The sequence below is a fragment of the Benincasa hispida genome, chromosome 4, assembly GCF_009727055.1.
Source record: "Benincasa hispida cultivar B227 chromosome 4, ASM972705v1, whole genome shotgun sequence".
Lineage (NCBI taxonomy): Eukaryota > Viridiplantae > Streptophyta > Magnoliopsida > Cucurbitales > Cucurbitaceae > Benincasa > Benincasa hispida.
The window spans coordinates 35,311,200-35,318,721 of record NC_052352.1 but is presented as its reverse complement, the minus strand read 5'-3'; positions in this window follow the sequence as shown (position 1 = coordinate 35,318,721).

Here is a 7,522-nt window from a genome sequence, read left to right as displayed (position 1 = left end):
TAACTAAGTGTTAGTTAGAAAATACAAGGTGTGGGAAATGCTCCTAAGTGTATGCATATTATACATCATGGCAGCGCAATGAATAACGCAAAAGGAAAGATTAAGAATATCGCAAAGTTGACAAAGGATGATAGAGAAGAGGCACAGGCATATGGATAGAATTGTTACTTAGTTGTATTGAAAATTAACTAAGTATACAAGTAATTACAAATATTGCAATACATAAATTGTTGCCTGTACAAAGAATTAAAGAATTTAAATAAGCATAGAAAAAAAATAATGAATTGCAGTTATCTTTTGAATTTGATTCAGACGGGTGGACGATTCAAAAGTACACCGCGCTTCCATTAACGCAAATACATTTTTGCTGAGGACAGGCAACAATGCATGTATTCCCGCAACACACCCCTTAACTCAACACATTTCTAGAGGACAGGCGCACAGTATTTCTACCAGCGCAACACTATCTCAACATAGTGCACCTTTACTAAGGATGGGCAAAGAACACATACAAGCGTAACACACCCCTCAATGCAATGCATTTAGGTGTAATGGACGCAAAGTGTATCTGTTATCATGGAATGCACCCATCATCGCGTTATATAACAATTTTTATTTTTCTTTTTAATTCATCAATAATGCAAGTCGAAAAGACTTTGCGGTGTTCAACTTTTCATCCAGTCATTCACAGAAGTTTTAAGCACATCATTAGTAATGCCTACGAATTAAAGGAATTAAACATGACATGGAAAGATACTAATGAATTAAATTGAAGGAAAATCCAGAAAGCATTAAAGGCTAATTCTAATAAGCAGTAAATAACGTAATTTTAGAAAGCAATAAATAAAAGCTGTAAAGAAAGAAAGTAAACATAGATAGGAATGTTGATTGGAGAAAGTTTTTAGAATTACTGCAATAGCATCCCCCCCCGCAAGCAGTTAATCCTGCTTGCCCAAGTCAATGGTATCCATGCGTCGATCCACATCGCCCCCGTAATAAGACTTAATACGTTGTCCATTTACTTTAAATGCGTTGTTTCCGTCTTCAGTTGTCAGTTCCATTATGCCGTGAGGAAATATAGTCTTGATCCAGAATGGCCCAGACCAGCGGGATTTCAACTTCCCTAGAAACAATCGCAAATGTGCGTTAAACAATAGTATCTGTTGACCTTCGACGAATGTCCGGTTGTTTATGCGGTTGTCATGCCACTTCTTAGTTCTCTCCTTATAGATCTTGGCATTCTCATAGGCATCCCTTTGCCATTCGACCAGCTAGTTCAGTTTTAATTTCCAGACTTTCCTCGCACTTGCCAGATCAAAGTTCAGCTTCTTGCATGCCCACATCGCCTTATGTTCCAACTCGAGCGGCAGATGACAAGCTTTTCCGAAGACCAGGGCATATGGGGACATGCCAATTAGTGTTTTATAGGCAGTCCTGTATGCCCAGAGAGCTTCCTCTAGCTTGGGTGACCAATCCTTCCTGGACGTAGTTACTACCTTCTCCAAGATAGTTTTGATCTCTCGGTTAGAAATCTCTGCCTGCCCATTAGTCTGTGGTGATAAACAGTTGCAACTCTATGGCTGACGTTAAATTTAGTCAAATTATGCGGTTGTTTAAGTGAGAACCTTCATCGCTGATTAGAGCCCGTGGCGTTCCATATCGGGCAAAGATATTCTTCTTGAGAAACTTCGCCATTATGGCCGCATCATTCTTGGCTCATGTGATGGCTTCAACCCATTTTGATATGTAATCAACCATGACCAGGATGTAATGATGACCTTTTGATGGTTGAAATGGGTCCGTAAAGTCGATTCACCATACATCAAATAATTCGACTTCCAAGATTGAAGTCAAAGGCATTTCATTTTTTTTAGGCATATTCCCCGTTCTCTAGCATCTATCGCACTGAACGTGGGCATGGGCATCCTTAAACAATGTTGGCCAGAAATAGCCATTCTGTAGGACCTTTGCGGCTATCTACTACCCCCCAAAATGTCCTCCGTAAGGGGATTCATGACAAAGCTCCAGAATGTACTTGACTTCGTGCTCAGGAACGCATCGACATAAAACGTGATTAGGTCCTAGTCGATATAAGAATGGGTCGTTCCAGAAATAAAATTTGACGTCATGTCTTAGCTTCTTCTTCTGCTGGTAAGTATAGCCCTTTGGTACTTGGCCACAAACGATGAAGTTCACAATGTCCGCATACCAGGGAACATTAATGCCTACTGACATCAGCAGCTCATCGAGGAATCTTTCTTCAATATCTTTTTCTTTCTCCTGAACCTCGCAATTTTCCAGTCTTGACAGATGATCAACGACTTAGTTCTCGATGCCCTTCCGATCCTTGATTTCTAGGTCAAACTCTTGTAGGAGTAACACCCACCATATCAGTCTCGGTTTCGCATCCTTCTTTGTCATCAGATATTTGATCATAGAGTGATCAGTGTACACCACCACGTTTGTTCCGATTAAGTACTGTCGAAATTTCTCCAGTGCAAATACCATTGCTAGCATTTCCTTTTCCGTGGTTGTATAATTCTCCTGGCATCATTCAATGTTTTACTCGCATAGTAGATAGGATGTAAAACCTTGTCCTTGCGCTGACTCAAAACTGCGCCCACAACATACCCGCTAGCATCACACATCAACACAAATGGTTGCGTCCAATCAGACGCAATCAGAATGGGTGTGGTGATAAGCGCATCTTTCAATGTGTTGAATGCTTCAGTGCATGCATCATCAAAATTATATCCACGGTCAGCCTCAAGGAGTGCACTTAGAGGCCTTGGGATCTGGGAGAAGTTGCGAAAAAAATCTTCGATAAAACCCAACGTGTCCCAGAAAGCTCTTAAGTTTTTTCACGTTCACAAGTGGGGGTAGCTTGGAAATTGCGTCGATTTTCACCTGATCAAATTCCAATCCTGCCTTTGATATTTTATGACCCAGTACAATTCCTTCTTCAACCATAATGTGGCATTTTTCCCAGTTCAGAACCAGATTCATTTCCACACATCTCCTCAGGCTTTCTCAAGGTTGGATAAACAAGAGTCATAATTATTGCCGAAAATTGAAAAATCATCCATGAATACCTCGATTGACTCCTCCAAGTAATCTAAAAATATCGCCATCATACATCATTGGAAAGTGCCTGGCGCATTGCACAGTCCAAATAGCATGCGACGGAATGCGAACGTACCAAATGGGTACGTGAAGGTTGTCTTATCTTGATCCTCTGGCGCAATTGCTATTTGGTTGTACCCTGAGTAGCCATAAAAAAAACAGAAGAATTCATTCCCAGCAAGTCTATCTAACATCTGATCAATAAACGAGAGTTGGAAGTGGTCCTTTTTAGTGGCCAAATTTAACTTGCGGTAATCCATACAGATTCTCCACCCCGTAGTTGTTCTTGTGGGAATTAATTCATTCTTGTCATTGGTGACGACTGTCATCCCCCCTTTCTTTGGAACGCATTGCACTGGGTTCACCCAGCTACTATCAGATATCGGGTAGATGACGCCTGCATCCAGCCACTTCACTATTTCTTTCTTCACAACCTCCCTCATGGCATGTTCAAGTGACATTGCCTTTCTATCGATCCCGTTTTTCCTTCTTCCAGACGAATCTTGTGCATGCAAGACGAGGGATTGATTCCTCGAATGTCTGGCAAGGTCCATCCTAAAGCCTTTACATTGTTCTTCAGGATCTGGATGAGAGAATCTTCCTTCTCCTTACTCAGCGAGGCAGATATGATAACAGGTAACATGTTATTACCTCCTAAGTAAGCATACTTGAGGTGCACAGGCAACGGCTTCAACTCTAACATGGGTGGTTCTTCCAAGGATGGCTTAGTGCATTGCGATGTTCATTCAGATAACTTGAGTGGTTCAAAATTTGATTCAACTTGTATTGCGGTGCAATTCTCTTCCCACATTGCGCCGATTCCAAAATCTTCCTCCTCCAACTCTTCTAGGGGCTCGTGCCAAGGTTCTTCCCGCAATTCCTCAACATATTGGCAATTTTCCATATCACTTGGGTACTTCAATGCATTGAGAATGTTGAACTTCACTTGCTGATAGTCAACCCTGATGGTGAGTTCTCTTTTTTGTACATCGATCAATGCTCTCCCTGTTGCAAGAAATGGGCAATCCAAGATGATAGGCACTTCTCTGTCAACTTTATAATCTAATATGATAAAGTCTGCAGGGAAGATAAATTTATCCACTTGCACGAGTACATCCTCTATTTTTCCCTCGGGATACGTTATCGATCTATCGGCCAACTGTAATGTGATTGTGGTTGGTCTTGCGTTGCCGATATTCAGCTTCTTGAAGATCAACAAGGGCATTAGATTTATGCTCGCCCCTAGATCGCATAGTGCGTTTCCGACCTTCTTCCCTCCTATTGAGCAGGGCAATGTAAAACTCCCAGGATCTTTCATTTTGGTGGGAATGTTGTTTTGAAACAGCGCACTGCATTCATATGTTAACGTAACTATTTCATTCTCTTCGATCTTGCTTTTGTTAGCAAGTATATCCTTGAGAAATTTTACATAGCTCGACATCTGTTCCAAAGCTTCTATTAAGGGAATATTGGTGTGTAATTTTCGGAGAACATCCAGGAACCTTTGAAATTACTTATTATCATCTTTCTTCTTCACCCTGGATGGGAAAGGTGGAGGATCCCGCCATACATCTTGTTTATTTGGCTATTCATTGAGGTCTTGTGCTTGTTGTGTTGTAATGACTGGAGATTGCGTTGATTTAGAATTCAAGTCTTGATAAGATTCATCTCTTGTAGATGTACTTACTTCTGAACTAGTAATTTTTCCACTACTGGTTGATTGGTCATCATCGACAGTTAAATCTATTGTCTTATTATTGAATCTGGTACTAGTGGTACAAGCGCTATTGTTTTACCACTTCTCAATGTCACTGCTTGACATTGCTCTTTACCTTGTGGCCCTGATGCTCCTGAACTGGTACCAGTCACTTTATTCTTCAACTCAATTGCAAGCTGTTCAATCTGCTCTTCCAAATCTCTAAGGGAGGCAACTTGCGATTGTCTAATTGCCTCGCTCTTTTTTATATAATATTTCAATGACGTCTCTAGAGACGAGGTATTGCAAGAGGTATCTGATGAGAATGGTTGGTCATAGGGTGGTATACTTTGAGAACTACCTAAGCTATGGCCCGGATTAATGAAGACCGGAGGGTTGCCTCGATTCCCTTGATAACTGTTCTGATGAATGTTGTGGCTCCCCTAGTTGTGATTCCTGTCCCGACTTAAAGTTAGGCGATTCCGCCAACCAGGATTGTAGGTGTTGCCAAACGGTTCATTGTAGACAAAATATACGGGCCGTTGATTCCACAGGCAGACTTCTGCTGGATGTCCCTCTCCACATTGAACGCAATTCCTTGCGGCCACGTGTGTCAACGCATTAACTTGCGTTGAACCTTGAGAGAGATGTCTTTGTTGATTAGCCATAGTCTGAAGAAGCGAGGTCATTATGGTCATCTGGTCTTCCAGTATGCTCATTGCATTAGTTGGCACCACGACATCTTCTGCTCTCTCTTGCTCCAGACCTCTTTCCTCGAACCTGATATCAATCCACTCATCTGAATGTTGCAAGATGCGATCCAAGATGCTCTTTGCTTCCGTATATGATCCGTCCATTAATCCTCTTGCTACAGAGGCATCAACAACTACTTGCATAGGTTGGTCTAAGCCATTGTAAAAAGTCTCCTTCAGAATGCCATCGAGAATCCCAATATGCGGATAGCTCTTCACTAATTATCAGAATCGCACTTAGGCGGTGCTCAAAGTTTCATAACCTTTTTGTTCAAAATTCAACACATCCCTACAACTCCTTGAGTTGACGGCTGGAGGGAAGAATCTATTCACGAACCTTTCGACCAATTGGTCCCATGCGTTAATCTCATCTAGCTCTAACGACTGAGCCCACCTTTTTGCTTTGTCCCGCAGTGTGTACGGGAAAAGATATAATCATAGTCCTTCTTGAATCACACCAGGCATGAAGAATGCGCTGCACATATCTACAAAGCTCGNAGATATAATCATAGTCCTTCTTGAATCACACCAGGCATGAAGAATGCGCTGCACATATCTACAAAGCTCGTCAAATGAGCATGCGGGTCTTCTCCTTATAATCCTTCGAATTACCCCACATTCTAAATCATTTGCAGCATAATCGGTTGTATCTCAAAGCTTACATTCTCCTCAACCATGGGTCTTGAAATTCATGGCGAAAAGTTATAAAAATCCGGCGTTGCATAGTTCCTCATAGGAATGTTGCGGTTAGCAGCAAGAAATATGGAGTCTTGCACTGGCCAATTTTCCCTTTGATGTCCTGCGGGTGCCTCGTTATTGTTAGCCATGCTTCTTCACCGTTTAATTCGGCCCTGATGTGCTCTTGCGCGAAAAATACACTGGATCTCTAGGCCAGCTTAGAATTTCTGGATCACTCCAGTACTCATAAGCTGTCAGACTGCTCTTCGCGATAAACAACCAGTACAAAGAGATCTGTCCTACAAAATATCACAAACATATTCAACACCAACCGCTACCAATCCCCAGCAACGACGCGATAAACTTGATAGGCATAGATTGATGATTCTAAATAAGCACATGGACAGTGATGAATGATGGAAATGGAATGTGGATGATATGTTATGCTTATTCAAACTTTATGCGATACTACTTCTAGATGTATGCATTATTAATGAAATGCTTGTAGTATGCTATGCGTTGTCACAAGTTTCCTTGCATTGGAACCAAGTATAATTCCACCACAAGTTTCTTGGAGTGATTCAAGGTCGAACACAGGGATTGCATAGTTAATGCGTTACGTTCATGATATAAGCGATCGGGGGTTTTTCAATTAATAAAAGATTGGTTTATACAGGTATTAAAAGTTGCGGTAAAGTAAAATATGGCGGTAAAGTAAAGTTGCGATATTAAAATAAAGTGCGATAAAAATAAACCTAAGCTATTATGATACAAGATACAGGATACTGATACATGATACTGAGTTTGAGACTGACTGTGAAGATTATACAAAGGGTCGTGTTATGCGGTGGCAAGTCTTTATGTATGAAACAGAAACAGAAAGGGTAATTAATATAAACATCATAAGTTATTAATTGCGTTAAAGACATAACTACGGTTCCGGTTTCCCTTGGCGTACACCTCTCGGTGATCGGTCGTGTTCCCATATCTCTGTGGTGAAACAGGGATGAACGTACTGAACGCAAGGTTGCTTCCATCTCTGGAAGTACTTCTCGCTTTAGTTAACGCATTCTTCCAACCTTCTCTCGACAGAAGGAATGTCATCTTCACTTCTGCTCTCACAAGTGAAGATGCTGTCTAGCATGCTTTAGCTAAACATATTTATTTCCTTAGCACAGATTAATTTACTTGTTAGATTCATGCTAATTACCAAGGGATTAAGAAAACATCATGGAGAAAGCGATTAATGGAGGAACGGAAATAGACAGAAAGA